The sequence below is a fragment of the Narcine bancroftii genome, chromosome 5, assembly GCF_036971445.1.
Source record: "Narcine bancroftii isolate sNarBan1 chromosome 5, sNarBan1.hap1, whole genome shotgun sequence".
Taxonomy (NCBI): Eukaryota; Metazoa; Chordata; class Chondrichthyes; order Torpediniformes; family Narcinidae; genus Narcine; species Narcine bancroftii.
Window position 1 is genome coordinate 86,081,276 of NC_091473.1, and position 26,906 is coordinate 86,108,181.

The window sequence follows — 26,906 nt, forward strand, 5'->3', positions numbered from 1 at the left end:
ATGAATGGAACATAATTTAATTTATATAAAGATTGATAATTGACATCCATAATTATACCCAAATACTTAATTTGATCCGTCCATTTCAAATTAAGAATGTTCTTATAAGCTGAATAATCTCCTTCACTCACCGGTAATATTTCGCTTTTTTCCCAATTAACTTTATATCCAGAAAGATGTCCATATTGCATCAAACACTCCTTCAAATGCAAAATTGATTGACTGGATTTGTTAGGTACACCAATACATCATCAGCAAATAAATTAATTTTATATTCCTCATCTAAAACTTTCGTACCCTGTATCTGTGTATTCTGTCTTATCAACTGTGCTAAAGGTTCGATCACTAATGCAAACAAAGCTGGTGATAAAGGACAACCTTGACGAGTAGATCAGGTCAGTTTAAACGATTCTGAAATCAAACCATTCATCACTCTGGCTACTGATTTACTATATAAAGCCTTAACCCAACCAGTAAAAAAAGGACCAAACTTAAATTTCTCCAAAACTTTGAACAAAAAATTCCACTCAACTCTATCAAACGCTTTTTCGGCATGTAAAGATATCACCATCGGATGATCTGAGGATTCTCGAAATCTATTAATCAAACTAATCACACGTAAAATATTATCCAAAGCATATCTATTCTTTATGAAACCTGTTTGATCCATATGAATCAACTTAGGTAAAAACTTAGCTAATCTATTCACCAAAATTTTACCTATAATTTTATAATCTACATTCAACAACAAAATCAGTCTATATGAAGATACTTTCAAAGGATCTCTATCTTTCTTTGGAATTACTGTAATTAAAGCACTAGAACAAGACTCAGGCAATTCATAATGTTCTCCAACCTGGCGTAGTACATCTACAAACACTGTAGAGAGGTCATCATAAAAAACTTTATAAAATTCGACCGAGAATCCATCATCACCAGGCGATTTACTGTTCGGCATTTCCATCATAGCCATTTTAATTTCCGAGTCAGTGCTTCCAACTCCTGTATATCTACATCCTCTAATGTTGGTAAGTTCAACTGTGATAGAAAAAGATCAATCGATCTGTTTTCTTGTTTTCCATCAGATGTATATAATTTTTTATAAAATGAACAAAATTCATCATTAATCTCGCGAGGTTTATACATAATAAACGAATTCTGTCTAACAGCATTAATAGTCCTCGAAACCTGTTCTTTCTTTAATTGCCATGCCAATACCTTATGTGCTTTCTCTCCCCATTCATAATATCAATGTTTAGTCCTATTAATCATACACTCAAATTGATAAGATTGCAAAGTATTATATTCCAATTTCAACCTGGACAATTCTATTTTCTGATCTTCTGTAACATCTCTCTGAAATTCCTTTTCTAACTCACCAATCCGTTTCTCTATCTCAAGACTCTGATTTAATCGATTCTTTTTTTATTTTAGAATTATAACTAATTATTTGTCATCTCAAATAAGCTTTCATAGCATCCCATACTACAAATTTACTTTGAACAGAATTAGAATTTTCTTTCAAAAAAAAATTAATTTGTTCTTTCAAAAAATCAATAAATTCCACATTTTTTAACAACATTATATTAAACCTCCAACGATAAGCCACTTGAACTTTCTCTGAAGTTATATATGTAAATTATAACAAAGAATGATCCGAAATCACCCTACTTTTATATTCCGCTTGTTGTATTTTCCCCTGTAGATTTGCCGATACTAAAAAAAGTCAATCCTTGAAAATTATTCATGTCGAGTTGAATAAAAGGAGAAATCCTCTGTCGGGTTAAGACGTCTCCAAATATCCACTAAATTGAGATCTTTCATCAATGCTTGAACCTGAACTGCCATTTTAGATTTCTTAACTTTCTTCGGAGACTTATCCAAGGTGCCAAAACACAATTAAAATCACCACCAACTAAAACATTCTCATTAACCTGACCCAGGTATAGAAATGCATCCGAAATAAGTGGTTCATCATCTTCATTTGGGGCATAAATATTAAGTAAAGTCCAAAATTCACTAAAAATCTTACAATTTAATTTAAGAATACATTCTGCCTTTTCCTTCATTGTTTGTAATTCAAAAGATAAATTCTTATGTATCAAAATTATAACAGTTATTCTTAAAGAGAAAGATTCTTTAAATACTGGATCTTATAAACCAATTTCTTTGTTAAATGTTAAAATTGTAAGAAAGGTTCTAGCAAATCAATTGGCAAAATACTTACCAGGCTTAATACATTTAGAGCTTAATACAAGCTGATTTTAATAAAAATTTTTTTTTTCTGCAGATAATAATGCAAAATTAATTAGTTTGATTCATATTTCTCAAGAGGAATCCAACTTACTAATGGTCTTATCATTAAATGCTGAAAGGCATTTGATAGGCTAGAGTTGAGTTTTTTTATTTAAAGTATTAAAAAGAATTGGGTTTGGGTTTGGGCCAGTGTTTGTTAGTTGGATTGAATCTTTATATAAATACCTTTCTGCCAGAGTCGTGACGAATGACCAAATATCATCATCCTTTTTATTAGAAAGATCTACTAGACAAGGTTGCCCTTTGTCTCCAGCATTGTTTGTTCAGCATACTCGTTACCCATGGGAAGAAGCTCTTCCTCAGCCTCGTGGTGCTGGCTCTGATACTCCTGTATCTCTTTCTCAACAAGAGCATCTGAATGATACTATGTGCAGGGTGGAAGGTGTCCTCAATGATTTTGCATACCTTCTTCAGACAGCAATCCCAGTAGATCATGCTGATGGATGGGAGGGAAATTCCAGTGATCCTCTCAGCTATTCTTATGGTCCTGTGGATTGACCTCTGATCCACTTCTATGCAGCAACTGTACCACACTGTGTTGCAGCCAGCCAGGACACTCTTGATAGAGCTTCTATGGAAGGTTGACATAATGGTGGCCGGAAGCCTAGCCCACTTCACTCTTCTCAGGAAATGCAGTCACTGTTGCACCTTCCTGACAAGAGAAGAGATGTTGAGTGTTCACAAAAGGTCACTAGTTAAGTGAACTCCAAGGAACTTGGTTCCCTCCACTTTCTCTGCTACAGTATCTCTGATGAGTAGTGGAGGGTGGTCATTCCTGGTCCTCCTCCTTTGTCTTGTCCACATTGAGACTTGAGGTTGTTAAGTTTATAAATAAATGGTGTCAATTATTTAGAATTGATTCTTAGTAAAGCCTACAGCCCACACATTTTGAGGAGGGTATCACAACCAATGATATATGGACATCTGCATTTAGATCTACTCTATATATGTGATTGCTAGAAATTGTAATCATTATATTAACAGGACTGCTGACACTTTGTTCATTAATACAAATGCAAACTTAGAACCATTATATCTATTTTTTTCATACAGTAAAGGTCCACTTTTCACCTGTTTTTAAAGCCAATTGTATTTATATTCATGATTATAATGAAATGAGTTTATTGCCAATATACATTAAACAATATAATAGGCACCAAAATTCTCGCTTGCTGCCTCATTTAAAAAAAACTACAATAACATACATTAAAAAGAGAATAAATAGAAAAGAAAGAGAGATGATAAATGTTCACTGTTATCTAAATGGAAGAAAAAATAATAAATTAGCAATAGTGCAGGCAGTCCTTGTGGCGCCTGTGCAATCTATTGTTATAGACCCTGAACAATTTTGATTTGGTCTCGGGACAGGACTGAACCTATGGTGGGAGAGAGATGATCCTGTGCTGCTGTGAATTGCTGAAGTAGTGCTGGGAAAATTGATAGCTGTGTGGGAAGCGCTGTTTCAGCGCTGGGAAATACAGTTGTCAGAAGTGTGAGAGCCACATGCTAGAAGCTAGTGGGCTTGTGGAAGGCATGCCTGTTGTAGTCAATTTCTTTCCACCAATTGGAATATCTGAAGGCACGTACGGGGGCAGTTGAAGAGCCCAGCACTCTTGAGTTTTGAACAGGTTGGTCATTCGGTCAGAGGGCAGTCGGTCAGTCAGATGGTTGGTCTGTGTATGCGTGCAGCTTCAGCAAACAAGAGGCTGAGTTGCTTTGTTCACGGGTTCTAGCACTGCCATCCATAGCTGTCTGTCAGTGTACTCACCTAATAATTTCAGTGGGAGAAAGGAGACAGCTATTTTGTAAGTGGGTGCCAGCACTGTTGTCTTGACAGAAGTTTGCGCCATTCTGATACCCAGAGTATCTGTGTGTCTAACCTGAGCTTCCCCAGCCCCTTCCAAGAGGACTTTGTGTGACAGGAGTCACTTGACGACCCAAGACAGAGTGTTGAGAGGGGAAGACTTGTGTGACAGACGGTCACTTGTTAATTTTAAATTGGTCTTCGGAGGCGTGAACCTTGTGTAGTGACTAGGAGGCCACTGGGTGAAAATTCCTGTGCGAAGAAATCAAAGTTGGTTGTTGCTACATTTGAAACACAGGAAAGTCATAAGTCTACAGTGATCACGGCCGTCTGTCTCCACATCCAACTAAAATACCAGACTCTGCGAGCTGTTCCTTTTTGACTGACAGACTTGACGTGACTGATTTGAGGTTTTGATATGGGAGTTTTCTTTTGGAGCATTTTGAACTTGGACTTTAATGGTCTGGGTTTTTTTCCCCACATACATTTTTGTTAATTTGTTTATAAATTTTATGTTAAACTTAAATAATCTGTTTATGCATCTCTCAATTGCTGCTGGTGAGATGTAACACTACAATTAGTGTAATGGGGGAGGTTCAAAAGCCAAATAGCTATTGAAAAGAAACTGTTTTTGAATATAGAGGTGCTCGTCTTAATTTCTGCACCTTCTGCCCTAAGGTAGCAGTGATAAGTTCTGTCCAGGGTGATGGGATCCTTTGTTACTGGCTGCCTTCTTGAGGCAGTGCATGGATGTCTTCAGTGGCTGGGAGTTCAGCGCATGTGATGGATATGGTTACATTTGCTACCATTGAAGTCTTCTGCATTCCTGGGTATTTGAAGTATCAAACCAGGCTGTGAGGCAACTAGTCAGCGTACTTTCCACAGTGCATCTGTAGAAATTTGAAAGAGTATTCAACAACATGCCAAATTTTTTCAGACTCCTTAGAAAGATGAGGCACTGGTGTGCCTTATTCATGGTTGTCTCTGTGCTGGGCCCATCAGAAGTTTTCTGAAACGTGGACAGCCATCAATGCACACAGATGTGTGGTCCTTCGTCCTCCCTTCCTAAAATCTCCAATAAGCTCCTTGGTCTTGGTGATGATGATTTTTCTGGCACTAACCAACCAGATTTTCAAACTCCATCTTGTATTTTGATTCATCACTTCCAATTATTTGACCAACTATGGTGGCATCATCAGTGAATCTGCAGATCAGGTTGGAGCCGAACTTGGCTACACAGTCAGAAATGTACAAGGAATAGAATAGGGCATAGAACATACAGCCTTGGGGTGCCCTGGTGTTGATGGTCAGTATGGAGGAGGTGATTATGGCTTATCTTTACTGATTGGAGTCTGCCAATGAGGAAGTCAAGGGTGCAGTTACTGAACAAAGTCCCAGATTCTTTCATTTGATATGATGGTGTTGAACACTGAGCTGTAGTCAATGAACAACATGCTTTCAATTAGGAACAAGGTTGGTGATGCTTCTCTGCATTCCATACAAGTTTGTAATAGTAACCTAAACTAAATATAATATTTACAACGTTACGATAAATTTAATTGAACTTAACCAGGATATTTTTCTCTATTATGATGCTCCTTGAATGCAGTTTATAATTGAAGTTGTGCCTATTGAAAAAGCTGAACAGGCTATTTTTGATTTATCTAAACTTCAAAGTTCAAATTTGTTGTCAGAGTACATGCATAACATCACTTAACAACCCTGAAATTCTTTTCCTTGCGGGCCAGGCAGATTTTCTACTTGTTGGTAGGGCAAAAAACTACTCAAGAAAAGATGTATATAAAAAAGAGAAGTTAAACAAAGAAAGAAATGAATACTTACTCACCTTCTCCATCTCTGATCACTGGGTTGTAGATCTTTGGCTTTTCCCTCCTAAAGTCCAGAGTCAGCTCCTTGGTTTTGGTGACATTGAGTGTGAGGTTGTTGTTAGTACACAATTCAGCGAAGTTTTCAATCTCCCTCCTGTATGTTGACTCATCACCTTTCTTTATACAACCCATGACCATGGTATCGTCAGCAAATTTGTAGATGGTATTATTGTTGTACTAAGCCACACAGTCATTGGTGTAAAGCGAGTAGTGGGGAGGGGGAGGGGGGGATTAAGAACATAGCCCTGTGGTGCTCTGTACTGATGGAAATTGTGCAGGCGATGTTCTTGCCCATCCTCACTGAATATGATCTGGAGGTGAGGAAATCCAAGATCCAATTACACATTGATGCTCAGATCGTGTAATTTGCTGATCAGTTTGAGGGATAGTGGTGATGAATACCAAATATAGTCATTAAACAGCATCCTGATGTATGCTTCTTTGCTGACCAGGTGTTCCAAGGCTTTGAGTGGAGCCAATGAGATGGCAACTGCTGTAGACTTGATGCTGCGTTAGGCAAATTAGTATGGATCCATGTTGCTGATCAGACAGGAGCTGATGTGCTTCAACATCAGCCTTTCAAAACACTTCATCAATGTGGATGTTACTGTCACTGGTCAGTAGCCATTTAGGCAGGTTACCACACTCTTCTTGGGCACAGATATGATTGAGATCTGTTTAAAACAGGTGGGTACCACTCCCTGCTGGAGTGAGATGTTGAAGATATCTGTGAATACATTGGCAAGTTTGTCAGCACAGGTTTTATAGTACTCAGCTGGGTACTCGACCAGATATTTTCATTGAATTCATTCTCCTGAAGGCAACTCGCATGTCATCTTTGTATACTGACAGTAGACGATCATCAGGGGGCATGGGTGTGCATAGTGGTTTTTCCTTGTTTTGGTGGTCAAATCGGATATAGAAGGTATTGAGTTCATCTGAGAGTGAAGCTTTGCTGTCTCCTACTGAACCGGATTTGGTTTTGTAGCAGGTTGAGTCATTTCGGCCCTGCCACAGCTGTCAAGTATCCTTCATTGTTTCCATTCTCATCCGGAATCTCAACTTCTCTCGGGAGATGGCTTTTTGTAGGTCATACTCCTTGTGTTGTGTTCTGGATCTCTGGATTTGTATGCCTGTGATCTAGCTCTCAGCAGCTTCCAGATTTCATTGTTCATCCAGGGCTTCTGATTGGGGTAAATGCTGAATAATTTGGTGGGGACGCACTTGCCCACAGCAGTCTATTCATATTTCATAATCAGAATTTATTGTCGTGAACATGTTATGAAATTTGTTGTATTGTGGCAGCATTAGAAGTACAAATATTGCTATAAATGACAGTTTAAAAATAAATTAATCCTAAAAGAGTAGACCAGGTGACATGGTTGATGTAGCAGTTAGCACAACACCTTTATAGCGCCAGCAATCAGAACCTGGGTTTGAATCCCACATTGTCTGTAAGGAGTTTGTATGTTCTCCATGTGTTTGTGTGGGTTTTTCCTGGGGGCTCACCATTTGAAACATACTAGGGTGTAGGTTAATTGGGTGGTCTGGACTCATGCACCAAAATGACCTGTTACTGTGCTGCATGTCTAAATTTAAAATTTAAGAGGTGAGGTAGTTTCTGTGGTTCATTGTCCATTCAGAAAACTGATGGCTGAGGGGAAAAAGCTGTCATTGTGCTGCTCAGTGTTAGTCTTCAGGTTCCTGACCCTTGTCGTTCTTGTGTACTGACTTGTGTCAGGAGTGATGCCGGTCTCAGTTGGTGATGTAAGTGAAGTGACATGTGGGAGTAATAACGCACATGTGCAGGTGTGTTAAGGATGATGAATCTTGGACGCAGGAAGAGGAGAGTGAGAGCGTCAAGATTACCTGTGTGGTGGTGAGCCAATGAGATCAGAGAGATTTGGCTGAGTGGTGTTTGGGGAGTTGAAGAATGCAATGTTGTGTCTGCAGAAAAAAGAGAAAGTCTACTTCATGGTGTGCTGAAAAAAAATGAGTGAGTTTGTAAGCTGGGGTATATGAATGCCATTATATGTGGTAACCCATGAATTCACAGTATCTTCTAATTTAAAATGGTTAGTGATGAGGATACACCCATTACAGGAGCAGTTGAGGAGGTCAAACTGGAGATCTCCCCCACTTTTTATTAATACAATAATGCACCAGTGTGGTTCATGATTCCTGAAGCATGCTTCTCTGCCCTCAGCATGACGAGTCAGAAGGCAAAGTACAGTTTACTTGTGGCATGTCTTCCAGAGCCTGTGAAGTGGAAGATGTCTTAGTGGATCCGGATGGTAATCTTCCATATGACATGCTTAAGGCAGCAATTGTGCGGCATACTCAGCCATCGAGGGAGACTCGTATTGCCCAATTACTAGCTGATGACAGCCTAGGCGATAGGCACGCATCACAGATCTTGAGGAGATGGCGGAGGCTAGTTGGAACAGACCATGTCAAAGGCAATTTTAGGAAATGGGTTCCTTTGATGTTTACCTTGTCATGTTCAAGAGCATTTAGTGAGTGTCTTTTGAATGTCCACCCTCAATCAGTTGGCGGATCATGCTGACTTCATTATATCCATGACCTGAGCAATGAAGATAGAAGGATCCCCATCAGCAGGAGCAAATGGAGCTGGAACAACTGCTTACTGCACCTTGTGAAATGCCAGCACCTTTCAATCGAAGATAGTGCCAGTACCTTATCAATCGAAGATAACGGAGTTGGAACAGCAAATGGCAGGAATGTCATCACAGGTCCAAGCTTTGGGCACCCAATGGAATTTCTTCTGTCGATCGGCTTGGAACTATGGTGGTTGAGGATGTGGTAGAGATGATGGGTGGTGTATTTGATGGAAGCATGGGAGGTTTGGTGTTGCTGCCTGGTCCTGTCTGCCACCTTGTAACTTCTACAAATGGCAGCTGGCAAGTGACCAGGCCCGGTAGAAGAGGCAACTGCAGCTGATGGGCACATTGACTGCCGTCTCTTCCTCAAAGACTGTCTCTCTGGTGTTCCATTTCTTGTTAGTTTCGGTGCAGTGAGGAACACAGACACCCTAATTTGTGATGTAAAGTGTGGCCAGAGGTAATTTACGTTGGATTTTGGTTGCAAAAAAAAAAACATTTTTGCTGCGTTTTCATGGTTGAAAATGTGGAAAATTCTATTTTTGGAGCAGATTTCTTGTCACATTTTTTGTTGGTAGATTTTTAAAATTGCTGAGGCGTGGACTGCAGCTCTTGTATGCAAGTGAGCTGTATTTGTTGCCCCCCAATGTTGTTGGGCGCCTGACGAGCCTTCAACCTGGCTCCTGCCATTTCCGAGCCTTGTTCAAGTGTTTCCCTGGCCTAGTGACTCCATTGTATTGTCATACAGATGTTAAGCATACAGTAACCCACCATACTGAGACTAGGGGTCCTCTGGTTGTAGCACGGGCTTGTAGATTATTCCCAGACCGTCTTAAAATTGCAAAATCAGATTTTGACCACAGGCAAGAGTTGGACATAGTCTGGAGATCTGACAGTTGCTGGGATTCACCGTTGTATATGGTTTCGAAAAAATCCGGGGATTGGCAACCTTGTGGTGATTATCATGCCCTAAACAATTCCACCATGTCTGACCAACACAATAAGCCCAATTTACAAGACATCTCAGCAAACCTCTGTGGCAAACGTATATTTGAGAAAATAGATCTAGTGCATGCTTTCTATCAGATTTCAGTTGAGCCTTCTGATATTACGAGGATGGCAGTAATTGCACCTTTTGGCACATTTGAGTTTCTGTGAATGCCATTTGGTCTGTGGAGTACAGCTCAGTCAGTCCAGCATTTTATGGACCATGTACTCGCCAGCCTCAATTTTGTGTTTGTTTGCATTGACGATATTCTGGTCGTGAGCATGGATGAAGAGGAGCACAAGTAACACCTTAATTCATTATTTCAGAGGCTTGTTGAGTTCGGCATTGTGGTCAATCCCACTAAATGCATTTTAGGTGTTGCTGATCTTATATTTTTGGGACATGGAGTTAAGCAACATGATATTTTGCCTGATGAATCAAAAGTGGAAGAAAATTCAAGAATTTCCTACACAAATTACGTTTGGCCATTTGCAACTTTTTTTTAGGCATGATGAATTTTTATCACTGATTTTTGCCAAAAGCTGCAGCATCTCTATTACCCTTTCTTTTCTTTGGCTTGGCTTCGCGGACGAAGATTTATGGAGGGGTAAATGTCCACGTCAGCTGCAGGCTCATTTGTGGCTGACAAGTCCAATGCGGGCCAGGCAGACACGGTTGCAGCGGTTGCAGGGGAAAATTGGTTGGTTGGGATTGGGTGTTGGGTTTTTCCTCCTTTGTCTTTTGTCAGTGAGGTGGGCTCTGCGGTCTTCTTCAAAGGAGGTTGCTGCCCGCCGAACTGTGAGGCGCCAAGATGCACGGTTTGAGGCTATATCAGCCCACTGGCGGTGGTCAATGTGGCAGGCACCAAGAGATTTCTTTAGGCAGTCCTTGTACCTCTTCTTTGGTGCACCTCTGACACGATGGCCAGTGGAGAGCTCGCCATATAACACGATCTTGGGAAGGCGATGGTCCTCCATTCTGGAAACGTGACCTACCCAGCGCAGTTAGATCTTCAACAGCGTGGATTCGATGCTGTCGGCCTCTGCCATCTCGAGTACTTCGATGTTAGGGATGAAGTCGCTCCAATGAATGTTGAGGATGGAGCGGAGACAACGCTGGTAGAAGAGTTCTAGGAGCCGTAGGTGATGTCGGTAGAGGACCCATGATTCGGAGCCGAACAGGAGTGTGGGTATGACAACGGCTCTGAATACGCTTATCTTTGTGAGGTTTTTCAGTTGGTTGTTTTTCCAGACTCTTTTGTGTAGTCTTCCAAAGGCGCTATTTGCCTTGGCGAGTCTGTTGTCTATCTCGTTGTCGATCCTTGCATCTGATGAAATGGTGCAGCCGAGATAGGTAAACTGGTTGACCGTTTTGCGTTTTGTGTGCCCGATGGAGATGTGGGGGGGCTGGTAGTCATGGTGGGGAGCTGGCTGATGCAGGACCTCAGTTTTCTTCAGGCTGACTTCCAGGCCAAACATTTTGGCAGTTTCCGCAAAACAGGACGTCAAGCGCTGAAGAGCTGGCTCTGAATGGGCAACTAAAGCGGCATCGTCTGCAAAGAGTAGTTCACGGACAAGTTGCTCTTGTGCCTTGGTGTGAGCTTGCAGGCGCCTCAGATTGAAGAGACTGCCATCCGTGCGTTACCGGATGTAAACAGCGTCTTCATTGTTGAGGTCTTTCATGGCTTGGTTCAGCATCATGCTGAAGAAGATTGAAAAGAGTGTTACCCTTTACTGAACAACTAAAAGGATCCGATAAGTCCATTTTCAAATACCATTAACTTTGGGAAACAATGCTATGCATGCTTTCAATGATGTGAAGACTGTGCTTGCGAATGCCACATGCTTGTATATCAAAAGCCCAATACCTTGCTCTCTCTTATCACAGATGTGTCTGCCAGTGCTGTGGGAGCAGTGTTAGAACAATGAGTCCATGGGCAATTGAAACCTCTGGCATTTTTTTCAGCCAAGCTGTCACTGGCTCAGGCAAAGTATAGTATGTTTGGTCAAGAACTCTTAGCCATCTACCTTGCCATGAAACATTTCTGCTTTTTATTGGAAGATCGTCCTTTCACCATTTATACGACCAACATCCTCTTTCACATAATATGAGTACAAGAACACATCTTTACTCGCCCAGAGAAATTTGGCACTTGGGCTTCATCTGACAATTTTCATCGAACATGCGGCATATTCAAGGAAAAGCGAATGCTGTGGCCAACGCCCTGTCTGGCATTGATATCACTACTATGACTCATGCACAGCACACCGATCCCGATCTCATCCAGTTTTGCCAGATCAACTCTGGTCTCCATCTTCAAGATGTGAATCTGGATGAATCAGGTGAAAAGTTAATCTACGATTTTTCCACCGTAAGACCTAAGCCTTTTGTGCCGGTGGCTATGAGGTGGGAGATTTTTGAGTCTCTTCACAATCTATTGCAGCCTGGTAGAAGAGCATCAATCAAACTAATGGAACGTTTTACCTGGCCTCTTGTTAAATGGGATGTTAGATTATGGGCACGTACCTGCTTGCCGTGTTAACGCTCTGAAGTCTCCAGGCACACAAAATCCAAGCTGGTGGATTTTGTTATTCTAGATTCCCATTTCCAGCATGCACCATCTTTGGGATATAATTATCTGCTCACATGTGAAAACTGGACTTCCAGGTGGCAGGAGGCAATTCCTGTCACTGACATCTCTGCAGAGACGGTTACTCAGACTTTCATGGATTGTTGGATTTCACCTCTTGATGTTCTGGTCACTACTACGATGAACTGAGGGTCTCAGTTTGACTCAGTGTTGTTCTGAGCTCTCACTGAGCACTACCTGTAATCACACTGCAGCTTACCATCTGCAGGCCAATGGCCTCATTGAGCATTTCCTTTGACAATTGAAGGTAGCATTGACAGCAGGTGCAAATGTTTGACCATGGTTCTCCTTGGAGTCTGTTCTGCTGTAAAGTCGAATCTTAGATGCTCAGCGCCAGAGCTAGTATATGGCACTACATTGACCTAATTATGTTGATCGTTTATGGGAAAACATAAGATTACTCCGACCTACTCCTACACGCATGCGTCATCTGCAGTGTACGTGCCAAATGATTTACAACAGATACACGTGATACTTTGGCATGATGCTGCTTGCAAACCACTTCAGGCCATTTATGATGGTCCTTTTCAGGTCTTATGATGCCACCTGAAAACCTTTGTGATCAACAAGAATGGAAAAGCTGACATGGTTTCCATTGACAGGTTGAAGTATATCGATAGTCCATGTTCTGTGTTGGGGTCAGAGGACTAGTCGCACCTTGCCAGTCAGTCCATGCATTGTCTCTCTTGCAGTATCATCCGAGGTTGGGCTGAACTGTTAGCCCTCTGGACATGTAGCGTTAACATGGGGGGATGGTTCCAATTAGTCGCCTTATTGCATGGCTTGAAGGCTGTCGCAGTCGCATACTGGTTGCCACTGATGATGAAAACGAAGCGAAGCATGGGAGTAATAGCAGGTGCTTTAACCATCAGTATACAGGTGGTGGATCTCTGACATAAAAGGAGAGTGACAGTGTCAGGATCTCCTGTGTGGCAGTGAGCCAATGAGAAAGTCAGAGGGATTTGGCTGAGTAGTGTTTGGGGAGTTGTGTCTGTAGAAAAAAAAGTCAACTTCATGGTGTGCTGAAAGAAATTAGTAAATGTATTCTTTATTTGCTTGTAAGCTGGGGTAAATCAGTGCCGTTACAATGTCTTTCCTGATGGTAGTAGTGTGAAAAGGTCCTTGAGGACAGAGGTTTCTTTTCAAGACACCACCTCTTGAAGATATCCTCGATGGAGTGGAGACTGATGTCCATGGTGGTCACAACTTTCTGTAGTCTTTTCCTTTCCTGTGCTTTGAAACCTCAGTACCAGACAGTGATGCAACCGGTCAGAATGCTCACCTGTTGAAATTTGAAAGAGTCTTTGGTGACATACGAAATCTCCCTAAACTCCTCATGAAGTTTTGTTATTGGCGAGTCTTCTTTATGATTGCATGATCAGGACAGATCTTCAGAGATGTTGACACCTAGGAACTTGACATTCATAACGCTTTCCTCTGCTGATCCACCAATGAGAGCTAGTTCGTGTTCTCCTGATTTTTCCCCCTCCTGAAGTCAAGAATCAGCTTCTTAGTTTTGCTGACATTGAGTGCAAAGTTGTTGTCACACCACCAAACCAACTGATCTATCTCCCTCATGTATGATTCCTCATGTATGATTCCTCATTGCCATCTATGATTCTGCCAATAACTGTGTTATCATTGACAAATTTGTAGATGGCATTGGAATTGTGCCTGGCCACACACCCATGGGTGTAAAGTGAGTGGAGCATTGGGCTGTGGCATCATTGAGGCACACCCATGTTGATTGTCAGTGAGGAGGAGACATTGTTTCAAATTCATACTGACTGCGGTCTTCTGATGAGGAAGTCAAGGATCCAGTTGCAGAGGCTGTGGGTGGGGGCGCAGAAGGCCAGGTTTTGGAACTTGTTGATGAGTACTGAGGATATAATGGTGTTGAAAGCTGAGCTGTAGTTGATGAGAGGAGCCTGATGTACATGTTGCTGTTCTCTAGGTGATACAGAGCTGAGTGGAGAGCTGGTGATATTGCATCTGCTGTGGAGTGGTTGTAGCAGTAGGCAAATTGCAGTGGGTCCAGATCTTTACTTAAGAACAAGTTAATTTTGGCCATGAAAAGCATTTCATCACAGTGGATGTGAGTGCTATTGCGCAATAGTCATTGAGGAGCTCATTCTTCTCTTGGGCAGCAGTATAATTGATGCCGTTTTGAAGTAGGTGGCAACCTCTGACTGCAGCAATGATGTCCATGAACACACATTTTGTATTCAGTTAATTAGTTTTTGGTGTTAATTTGTTGAAATATCCAAATAGCAGCACAATATTTTCAAACTTAAATAATGAAATTGTTAATTTAGTGACAATGTGATTAAAAATAAATCATTTGAACATTAAAAATATATATATTTTGGCAACCTATGGCCAATCCAAATTTATCTGGCTCACAAGCACAAAGGCTGCAGACCGGATATCTGGCCCACAATCTAAATTTATCCATACAGTGCTGCTGCTTCTTCCCCCATTCCAATGTGGCCGTCACACCCCCATTCTGATGTGACTGCCAGTCCTTCCATTCCAACAAGACCACCACCCCACATTCCCCCTGCCCCAATGGGGCCACTATCCCCTGCCTCGCTCCAATGCGGCCACCACCCACCTCCCCACTCCAATGCAGCTGGCATTACCCCCTGCACTCTGACACGTCCGCCAAACCCCCAACGCTGCCAAGAAAGCAGTGCGGCCTGCCATTCAACAATGACTCACCATCTGGCCAACACATGATCAAAGGTTTCAACCCCCCCCCCCCCAAAATAGGAACAGGCATAGCCATCCAGCACATTAAGCCTGCTCCTCAATTCAATTAGATTATGGTTGATCTGATAATAGACTCATCCCCACCTACCTGCCTTTTCCCCATATCCCTTAATTCCTTTATGATGTAAAAACTGATCCAAACATCTTAAATATATTTACTGGGGCACCCTTCACTACTTCAATGGGCAGTGAAAGCTCTAGAGTCACCACCCTCTAGGAAAAGCAGTTCCTCCTCTTCTCTGTCCTAAAGCTATTACCCTGAATTTTGAGGCTGTGTCCCCTAGTTCTGGTCTCCCCTAGCAATGGAAACCACTTACTTACTGTGTCTTATCTGTGCCTTTCATAATTTTATGTTTCTATAAGATCCCCTCTCATTCTTTTAGATTCCAGCGAGTGCAATCCCAGATGACTCAATCTCTCCTCATAGGCTAACCTCTTCATCTCTGGAATCAACCTGGTGAACCTCCTCTGTACTGCCTCCAAAGCTAGTGCATCCTTCCTCAAGTTTCTTCTTTCTTTCTTTGGATTGGCTTCGCGGACGAAGATTTATGGAGGGGTAAATGTCCACGTCAGCTGCAGTCTCGTTTGTGGCTGACAAGTCCGATGCGGGACAGGCAGACACGGTTGCAGCGTTTGCAGGGGAAAATTGGTTGGTTGGGGTTGGGTGTTGGGTTTTTCCTCCTTTGTCTTTTGACAGTGAGGTGGGCTCTGCGGTCTTCTTCAAAGGAGGTTGCTGCCCGCCGAACTGTGAGGTGCCAAGATGCACGGTTTGAGGCGATATCAGCCCACTGGCAGTGGTCAATGTGGCAGGCACCAAGAGCTTTCTTTAGGCAGTCCTTGTACCTCTTCTTTGGTGCACCTCTGTCACGGTGGCCAGTGGAGAGCTCGCCATATAACATGATCTTGGGAAGGCGATGGTCCTCCATTCTGGAGAGGTGACCTACCCAGCGCAGTTGGATCTTCAGCAGCGTTGATTCGATGCTGTCGGCCTCTGCCATCTCGAGTACTTCAATGTTAGGGATGAAGTCGCTCCAATGAATGTTGAGGATGGGGCGGAGACAACGCTGGTGGAAGCGTTCTAGGAGCCGTAGGTGATGCTGGTAGAGGACCCATGATTTGGAGCCGAACAGGAGTGTGGGTATGACAACGCCTCTGTATACGCTAATCTTTGTGAGGTTTTTCAGTTGGTTATTTTTCCAGACTCTTTTGTGAAGTCTTCCAAAGGCACTATTTGCCTTGGCGAGTCTGTTGTCTATCTCGTTGTCGATCCTTGCATCTGATGAAATGGTGCAGCCGAGATAGGTAAACTGGTTGACCGTTTTGAGTTTTGTGTGTCCGATGGAGATGTGGGGGGGCTGGTAGTCATGGGGGGGGGAGCTGGCTGATGCAGGACCTCAGTTTTCTTCAGGCTGACTTCCAGGCCAAACATTTTGGCAGTTTCCGCAAAACAGGACGTCAAGCGCTGAAGAGCTGGCTCTGAATGGGCAACTAAAGCGGCATCGTCTGCAAAGAGTAGTTCATGGACAAGTTGCTCTTGTGTCTTTGTGTGAGCTTGCAGGCGCCTCAGATTGAAGAGACTGCCATCTGTGCGGTACCAGATGTAAACAGCGTCTTCATTGTTGAGGTCTTTTATGGCTTGGTTCAGCATCATGCTGAAGAAGATTGAAAAGAGGGATGGTGCGAGAACGCAGCCTTGCTTCACGCCATTGTTAATGGAGAAGGGTTCAGAGAGCTCATTGCTGTATCTGACCCGACCTTGTTGGTTTTCGTGCAGTTCAGTAGTTCAGAAGGAGGTGGCGGCCCCGGTCCGGGCACAGGGAAAGCAGCGGTGGCCCCGGCCCCGGTCCGGGCAGAGGGTAGGCGGCGGCGGCCCCGATTCTTCCTCAAGTAAGGAGACCAGAACTGCATGCTGTATTCTAGATGTGGTCTCAGCAGTACCTTGTACAGTTGCAGAATGACTTCCCTACTCTTAAATTCTCTCCCCCTAGCAATGAATGCCAACATTTCATTTGCCTTCTTGATAGCTGGCTGCACCTGTAAATCAACCTTTTGATATTCCTGCACAAGCACTCCCAAGTCCTTTTGCACAGCAACATGGCTGCAATCACTTGCCATTTAAACAATAATCTGATCTCTTTTTCCTTCCAAAGTGGATAACCTCACATTTACTAACATTGTACTCCATCTGCCAGACCCTTGCCCACTCACTCAACCTATGTATGTCTCTCTGCAGACTTTCTATATCCTCTGCACAAGAAAACTTGGATGGTTATTGGATTTTATGAAAGATTAGATGGCTGATAAATTGAATTTTAATTTTTGATGTTCCTTTTCCATCAGTTGCGTTTCCTGTTTTAAAAAAAGCTACCTCTTTTTTAATTTTTTTCATATAAACTAATAATTTATTTTTTATTTGATTCAGAATCCCATTAATGTTAATACTAATACAATTCAATTTATCAGCCATCTAATCTTTCATAAAATCCAATAACCATCCAACTTTCCACCTCCACTCCTCTTACACCCAAAATACTAACTAAATATTTTATAATACAATTGTTAAATTCAGGTGTATTAAAGAGAAAAAAGGAAAGAAACAAAGAAAAGGACTGAAACCCAACCCCCCCCCCCAGGGCTACATTATTAACAATATGTCTTTACACCTCTGATCTGTAGAGTTGTGATCAAAAACCACACCTGCTCACTAGATTCCGTAGAGGCCAGGCTCATACTCCCACTTAACTCCCCCAAAGCATTATATTATCTCTTATGCCTCAAATTTACTCAAACTTATAGTTATCATTTCATTTTTTTACACAGATCTATTGTGTAAAAACTGTCCTCTCTAATATTCTCTCTCCTCGTAAACTTGTATCCTTTCATTATATATCCTCAACTGCAATCTTTCTGCTTCCTCTCTCTGCAGATATCTCCCAGCTCTTGTCTCATTTTCTCAGGCAGCAAATCTGCAAACAGTTTCACTTCATTGGGTTCCATACAAAAAAATCTGTTTTTGCTCTCAGGAACAAAAACCTTTAAGACTGTTGGGAACCTTATGTAGAGCGCGTCGAAAGAATCAAAGGCTTGTTGATTCAAACCAAAGCTTTTATTAACTAGAAGACTGGAGCGTATCACATGTAGGTCAACCAGTCCAAAATGATCTGGTCTGGCTAGGAGCAACCCTTTAAGACCTGCTAGTAGGCATGGCTACACTCTCAGCCAATCACAGTCATCCTACACTACAATCTGTACATATACACATTGGCGATAGAATCTATACTATCACATATTCTTTGAGAACTGACCTCGGAGTGGATGGAGGGCTGTGAAAAAAAGAAAGAAAGAAAGGGCCCGGTGGAGGTTAGGGGGTGTACCAGTCAAGGGGCCTGACCATCTGGCATGACTGCTGTTGTGCCGGGATTGGAGTCGCTGGAGCTGTGTCGCCGGCAGGCTAGTCGGGTGCGGCCACTGCTTCGCTCAATTCCCCAACAGCATTGTCGGCAGTCTGGCCTGAGCTGGTGGGGTGGTGCTGGTCCCTCTGTTCGAGCACATGTCCTGGGGGAGAAGGATTTGGGGGAGGTTGGGTTGGAAGCACTGCTGGAAGCCTAATCTGGCTTACCAAGACTGTGTCCTCCCACCCATCTGGGTACTCAATGTAGGCATAATGTGGGTTCGCCTGGAGCAGAGTCATTTGATTAACCGAGGGGTCGCTCTTTGAGTACCGGATGTGGTGTCGCAGGAGGACCAGCCTGGGAACCGTCAGCCACGCTGGTATGGTTGTTCCCGATTTGGATTTCCTCAGGAAAGAGAACATCCTTTCATGGGGGGTGCCATTGGTCACGGTGGATAGGAGGGAGCAGATGGAGTGTAGGGCACTAGTGAGCACGTACTGTCAGCAAGAGGTGGGGAGACCTTTGGACCGGAGGGCAAGCGTAACCGCTTTCCAGATAGTGGCATTCACTCTTTCAACCTGCCCATTACCGCGTGGGTTATAGCTGGTGGTCCTGCTTGAAGCAATACCACACTTCAGACGGTACTGCAGTTCCGTGCACATAAACAAGGAACCCCTGTAACTGTGGATGTAACTGGGGTACCTAAAGATGGCAAAGATGCTGTGCAGGGCCTCTATGACTGAGGAGGCGGTCATGTCCAAGCAGGGCACAGCGAACGGGAAGTGGGAGTGCTCATCAATGACCGTAAGGATGTCAGTATTATGGTTGGTCGACGGTAGGGGCCCCATGAAGTCCACACTGAGATGCTCAAAGGGGCAGGTGGCTTTGATGACCTGGGTGTTCTCCAGACAGAAGAAGTGGGGCTTGCACTCAGCGCACACCGGGCAGGCTCAGGTCATGGAGCGAATCTCCTTGACCGTGTAGGGGAGGTTGTAAGCTTTGATAAAGTGTGCAAATCTAGTGACCCCTGGATGACAGAGCTCTTTATGGAGTCTCTGCAGCCTGTCCAGTTGTATGTTGGCGCAAGATCCCCCTGGAGAGCGCATCAGGCGGGTCATTGAGTTTACCAGGCCTAATTAAAGGTGGAGAGTTCGATTCTCCAGCTGACAATTTTGTCATTCTTGATCTTACCTCGTTGGGTATTGCTAAACATGAAGGAGACCACACGTTGGTCGGTCAGCAGTGTAAAGCGCCTGCCAGTGAGTAGTGTCTCCAACAACGTACTGCTTCGACTATGGCCTGGGCCTTCTTCTCGACAGAGGAGTGTCGGCTCTCAGGATCCTGGAGAGTTCTGGAGAAGAAGGCTACCAGCCAGCCAGCCTGGTTCAAAGTGGCTGCCAGTGCAAAGTCGGACACATCGCTCTCGCCTTGGAATGGGATGGACTCGTCGATGGCGTGCAGCATTACAGCGGCGATGTCCAATTTGATGCGGTTGAAGGCTGCTCTGGCTTCGGTTGACAGGGGGAAGGAGGTGGTCTTGATAAGTGGCCATGCCTTGTCGGCATAGTGTGGAACCCATTGGGCATAGTAGGAGAAGAAGCCCAGGCAGCGTCTGAGGGCCTTCTGGGTGTGTGGGGGGGGAGGGGCAAGTTCATGAGGGGATGCATGCAGTCAGGGTCTGCCATTACCACCCCTTTCTCCACCACACAACCTAGAATTGCGAGCCGAGTGGTCCGGAAGACACACTTGTCGAAATTGTAGGTCAAGTTCAGCCGAATTGCAGTCTGAAAAAATTTCTCGAGGTTGGCATCATGATCCTCCATGTCCAGATACGGGAAAGTAGCTGTTAGCCTGTTCTGGTCCACCATCCAGTCCATTTCCTGCTGGAAGACCGCGACGCCATTTGTGACCCCAAAGGGTACCCTGAGAAATTGATACAGCCTGCCCATTCGCTTTGAAGGCTGCGAAAGGTCGGTCAGTGGTGGAGAACACACGGTATTGGGCGATCTGATTTACCACATCCATGATCTGTGGGAGGGGGTACGCATCCAGAAGCGTGAAGTGGTTGATTGTCTGGTCGTATTACCTACATGTGATACACTCCAGGCTTCTAGTTAATAAAAGCCTTGGTTTGGATCAACAAGCTTTTGATTCTTTCAACGGGCTCTACAATTTTATTAACTAGAAGACTGGAGCGTATCACATGTAGATCTGGTCTGGCTAGGAGCAACCCTTTAAGACCTGCCAGTAGGTGCGGCTATGCTCTCAGCCAATCACAATCATCCTACACTACAATCTATACATATACACATTGGTGATAGAATCTGTACTATTACACCTTAAAACAAAAGTGTAACCTTTTTTCCATAGGACATTTTTAACAACATTGAATTATTTTTTCAACAAATCAAAACTTATATCAGGATAAAAGAAAATCTTATTATCATTATAAATCAATGGTGATTGACTCTCCTTCGCTTGCTTCGCAGCCAGCTCCAAGATCTTCTCCCTCATTTCATAATCAAGCAACTTGACAAGAATCGAACGTAGCTTTTGATGTGGCTGCAGTTGAGATTGCCATGCTCGATGAGCTCTTTCAATCTCAGTATCTCCTTGAAATCCAGTTACCCCCAAGGTTTGCGGAATCCAACGTTGTAAAAATCTCTTCATATCTTGTCCTTCATCACCTTTTTTAAGTCCAATGATTTTTATATTATTTCTTATGAAATTTTCTAACATATCAATTTTTTTGAGTTAATTGATTTTTAGTTGTGGCTGCTTCATATTGAACTTTCTTCATTTGCTCGTTATCATGCTGAATTTCAAATGCATTACCTTAAATTTTTGCATCCATCACTTCAAATTTTTGTTCCATTTGTGATAGCATTCTCTCCACCTTATTTATAGAACCCTTATTTTCAATTATACCCTGATTACATTTTTTAACTTCCATTATTAACTGTAGCAAAGTTTGCTAGAAATAATCCATACACTTCTTAATTTTAGTTGTAGATATATGTCTTTTGTTTTCTCCTGTCTTTTGGCCAAAACTCTCTGTTCAATATACATTTTTTTTTCTTCCTTCTCCTCTTCTTGATTGCTGGTGCTGGAGGCTTCTTGAGCTTTTTTTAAAATTGTATCTGTTTTTTTTCGGTGCTCTGCGCATGCACGACTCACAAGTGCACAGTGTCACTTCTTCACCCGTGGGAGATGCCATTGTTGCGGGAGACCTTATACAGCGATGTTCAAGGTCTCCCCAGCTCCAGGCTTATCACCATGGGCACCTAACCTCAGGAGAGCTCCAGAATCCTCCTTATCAGCTTCTTTTTCTTGTTCAAGTTCTTTAAAAGTAACAGTCGTATTATCTTTCTTAGGTGGCATTGTGTATTGTTCTATAGGCCTTCCAATAGCTTCCTCTTCTATTTTCTTTCAATCAGTTCAGGCTTTTTGACTCTTTTTTAAAACTTTTTCAGAGAAAGTAGAAAATTCAAGTCTAGCCCCACGTCATCACATGGCATGCCCCAGATGCATAATTTCTTGAAAGTGGTATCACAGATAAGGGTTGTAAAGAGACCTTTTGGCATATTGGCCATCATAAATCGAAGTATTTAAGAGTTGGGATGTTGTATAAAACATTGGTGAGGCCAAATTTGGAATATTGTGTACAGTTTTGGTTTCCTAACTACAGGAAAGATATCAATAAGATTGAAAGAGTGCAGGTAAAATTTACTCTGATGTTGCCCACACTTCAAGAACTGAGTTACTGGAAAAGGTTAAACAGATTAGTACTTTATTCTCTGGAGCGTAAAAGAATGAGGGGAGATTTGATAGAGGTATTTAAAATTGAGGGAAATAGACAGAGTAAATATTGGTAGGGCTTTTCCACGGAGGGTAGGTGAGATACAAAGCAGATGACATGGGTTAAGAATGAAAGGGGATCACTAGTGGGAACTTCTTCACACAGAGAGTGGTAGAAGTGTGGAACGAGCTGCCATCTGAAGATTGCGGGCTCAATTTTAATTTTTGAAAAGAATTTGGACAGGTACGTGGATGGGTGGGGTATGGAGGGCTATGGACTAGGTGCAGGTCATTGGGGCTCAGCAGAAAAATAGTTCAACACAGACTAGAAGGGTCGAAAGGGCCTGTTTCTGTGCTGTAATGTTCTATAGTTCTATACTTTTGCACCATGAATAATTTATTTTTTAAATAGAAACTTGTGAAAAATACTATTTTGGAAATCTTGTCACCAAAAATGATGACCACCAGAGGGCAGACCTTGTACAGCAATCAATTGCAAAGTCATTTGAAGAAGTAAAAGTAGAAAGGTTATCATTTTAAAATAAGTGTGTGGATTTGAAATATTGTTCTAAGGTTTTTCTGATTTAATTTTTGTCAATTTTAAGGTAACATAGAGCTTTTCTGGAAAGTACAAGTGCTCAAATCTGAAAACTTACTGAAGGGTATCTTGCACTCGTTGTTCCTCTCTTTTTTTCTGGCATTTTAAAACACTAGAAAGACTGAAGTAATGTAGTTACTGTTGTAAAGTCAGAATTGCAGTAATCAATCTGCATTGGTAAGCGCACACAAACATTGTTGTAAAAACAAGCAGATTACTGAGTTTAGTCATGGTCAGTGAGTGATAAATATTGACAGAAAAGTGATAACTCCCTATTTTTTTTCAAAAATGTACCTGTTTTTTCCAACAAGAACACAACGGTTTTATATAATGCATCGATGGAAAGGCAACACTTTTAGAAGTGCAATATTTTTTCTCAAAGCTCCATGAGAGGGTCAGTTATACTACATTTTACAATATTCTTTGATATGCATTTAACTTGTTCTCTTGGGACAGTGGATGACTTGTCTCACAGCATTTTGTGGACTCTGAAGAGACCGATGAGACTACAATTCCCATCAAAAGTCAGAATTGTCATCTCTTGCACATTTGTGCAGGAGATATATGATGGGATGGGTGGCTAGTTCTATTTCTTGCCAAAAGTGTCTAACCTTCACATATGACCAGGTGGTGTCAAAAAAAAAATTATTCCTTCTTCTATTTCACACCTAAACCACACTTCTGATATTTCTGGCTTAGATTTGTGCAACCTCTGTGGAGTAAAATATAGTTGGTGTAAAAAATTTATATTGAACCAATGCTTATCTTGCATTAATAGTTGAAGTTACAGTATCCAAGCACCACTCATACCAGGATTGTTCTGATAAAGGAAGACATTCTTAAGTATCATATTCCTATATACATTTTTCAGAGGACTGGAAAATTGCAAATTTCATGAAAATTCCACTATTTAAAAAGGGAGAGAGGCAGCAGAAATGAAATTATAGACCTGTTAACCTAACATCAGTGATTGGGAGTCAATTGTCAAGGATGAGTTTATTGGAGTTCTTGGAGGTACATGATAAGATAGGCCAAACCAAAAATCTTGCCTGACAGACTTACTGTAATTTTTTGAGGAAGCCACAAGCAGGCTAGACAAAGGACATGCAGTGGATGTTGTATATTTGGTCTTTCATAAGTCCTTTGACAAGGTGCTACACATGAGTCTGCTGAACAAACTGAGAGTCCATGGTATAACAGGAAAGAATTAACATGAGTAAAACATTGGCCTAAAGCAGGAAACAGAAGAGTAGAAATAAAGGGGTCCTATTCTGCCTGGCTACTGATTACCAATGGTGCACTGCAGGGGTCAGTGTTGGGACCACTTTTTACCTTGCATGTTAATGATTTGGATTGTGGAATAAATGGCTTTGTGGCTAAGTTTTCAGAAGGCACCTTACTTAATAGAATGTATGAATGTTCTACTTAAAGAGAAAATTTGCACACTGACACTCGAACATACGGGTGGCTCAGTCTGCCCCAGCAGGAAGTAGACCAATTAAATTCACGCCCCAATGGACATGGGTGTTCCCCACTCTCACACTACCTGGCATCCTCTGATGCCCCAAAACTGACAAAGTTGACAGTCAAGACTCTGAGGAGTCTGTTAGAGTGTGGGTGCAGCAGCCATAGGGATCACTGGAAAAAAAAGGGGAGATCATTGTGCTTGCTTGATCTGGGCGATTACATGATGGGTCACGATGATGGACCCATGTTACCACACCCATCAACTCACCAGACATTAGAGAGTTCACCCAGGACCCCCCCCCCCCCCACCCAACAGAAGATGACTACCTTTCAATCTGCTTCTCTTCTAGCCTATGCTGATCGATCAGTGCTGTGGGAGCCTATGAATACTCATGCATTTAGCACACACAGTTCTTACTCTCCCAGTGAGTCCACAAAGGGAGCATGCCTTGGCAGTATGGTGCATGGAGTTCAGAAGATAGCACTGGTCCAAGCAATCAATGGGAATGTGAACAGAAACACCATCCTGGCACGAGACAGCCAACAGTCCACAGCCCAGCAATCCTACATGAATCACTGGTACACCCTGGATGCGCACCTACTGGGCTGACCTCTGGCTTCCCATGGGCAGCCATCTGGGATGTATGCCTCCAGTAGGATGGCCACCATGGTGGAAACACTGGCCAAAGAAAGGGCAGACTATTATTTGAATGGAGAGAAAATTCAAAATTTGGAGGAGTAAAGGGACCTTGGGGTCCTTATGCAGGATGTCCTAAAATTTAAGCTCCAGATTGAGTAGATGGTGAAAAAAGCAAATGCAATGTTGGCATTCATAACTATAGGAATAGGATATAAGTGCAGGGATGTGATGTTGAGGATATACAAGGCACTAGTGAGGCTTCACTTGGAGTACAGAGTACAATTTTATATGCTGGCATTAGAGTTCAGAGAAGATCTACAAGAATGATTCCTGGAATTAAAGGATTAGCATATGAGCAATGTTTGATGGCTCTTGGAGTGTACTCCTTGGAGTTCAGAAGAATGAGGGGATTCTCTGTAGCGCGACTGAGAGCACTCAAGTCCAGAGAGAGTACAACACACTTTTATTCAACAACAATGGCACACATGGTCTGTGGACTGAACTGGGGTTTTGGCGGGGTCCAGAGTTTATATGCAGGGGGCAGAGTCCTTAGAGCATTGCCCCAGTAGTGAATTCCCAGTTCACTATATCCTCATAGAACCATTTTGAATGTTGAAAGGCCTGAACAGAGTAGATGTGTTGTTTCCCATGACAGGGGAGTCAAGGACAAGATGGCACAACTTCAGTATTGAAGCATGCACATATAAAACAGAGATGCAAAGGAATTTCTTTAGCTAGAGAGTGGTGAACCTCTGTAATTTGCTGCCATGGGTGTCTGTGGAGGCATGGTCATTGGGTGTATGTAAGGCTATGGGGAGTATATAGGGGAATGGGGCTGAATGGGAGAATGGATCAGCATATGTGGAATGGCAGAGCAGACTTGATGGGCCAAATGGCCTATTTTGCTCCAATATATTATGGACTTCTGGTTATTGTACATTGTTTTACCATTGATTTAGTACATAGCATCCTTGCAAATATGGTCCAAATTGTTTGGGGTGGGGGCGGGGGGGCTTCTCAACTGGTCTCAGACCCTGGACTGTATAACTCTTTAAAAAGAAATTTCATAATTTGGGTCTTGGTCTTTTGACATGTGTAAATGCAGGTGCCTTCTGCATCTTTCGAGGTTGGGATGACCTTGGTTTTGAAATGTGGTTGTTGCAGATTGCAGTCTTCCATTTGTTGTAAAGATTAGCTCAACTCCTGCAGAATTTCTTTTTGTGTGGGACACAGCATTGCAACAGGAAATGTAGACATTATTTAGCAAAGACTTTGCTTTGCTTGACAAGTATTCACTGAGGTTCTGATGTGCACCTGTAAGCTATTATTGACTTGCATGCCATCAAGAAGCAAATATACGATGGAGATGAATTGTGTCATAGCTTAATTTGTTGAGGTTGTTTCATAGTTCCTTTTTATAGCATATGCTCTTCACCAAAATGCATCTTGCATTATGATTAAATGGCGGGCAGACTTGATGGACTGAATAGCCTATTTCTCTTTCAATGTCTTATGATCTTATATTCCTTGCATGCATAAACAAATGTTTAAGGATGAAAATATTGTTCAAACACCAACTAAAATCCTCTAATCATGCTAATGCAATATGTACAGACAAAAATAAGGTACATTTTATAGTTTCTAGAGAAAAGGTAATGATCAAAGAGTTATTGCAGAATGTGTAATAAAATTAGTTATCAGATCATGATTTTGTTGTTTCAAATATTTTTGTTATGCCTATCAGTGATAATTGTCATCTTTTCTAATGTATATTGCTTATTTTGTGATCTGTAACAATATTTAATTAAATTATTCAATTCTAGATATTGCGATCCTCAATCAACAATTGGTCTTACATTTCCAACAAAGGTTTGTTAGGAAGTTCACAGGCAAAGACTATATTTCTGTTTACTGAGCTAAGAGTGCTGTGACTGATTGCAGTCTCTATTTGGAGTACAGCTTCATTGTGAA

General features: G+C 42.4%; 1 long non-coding RNA gene across 2 annotated transcripts in view; it reads left to right on the plus strand.

Moving 5' to 3' along the window:
* LOC138763666 (uncharacterized) overlaps window positions 1–26,906 on the plus strand; it is a 123,683-nt gene that overhangs the window by 31,320 nt on the left and 65,457 nt on the right. The gene's annotated exons all lie outside the window — the stretch shown is intronic.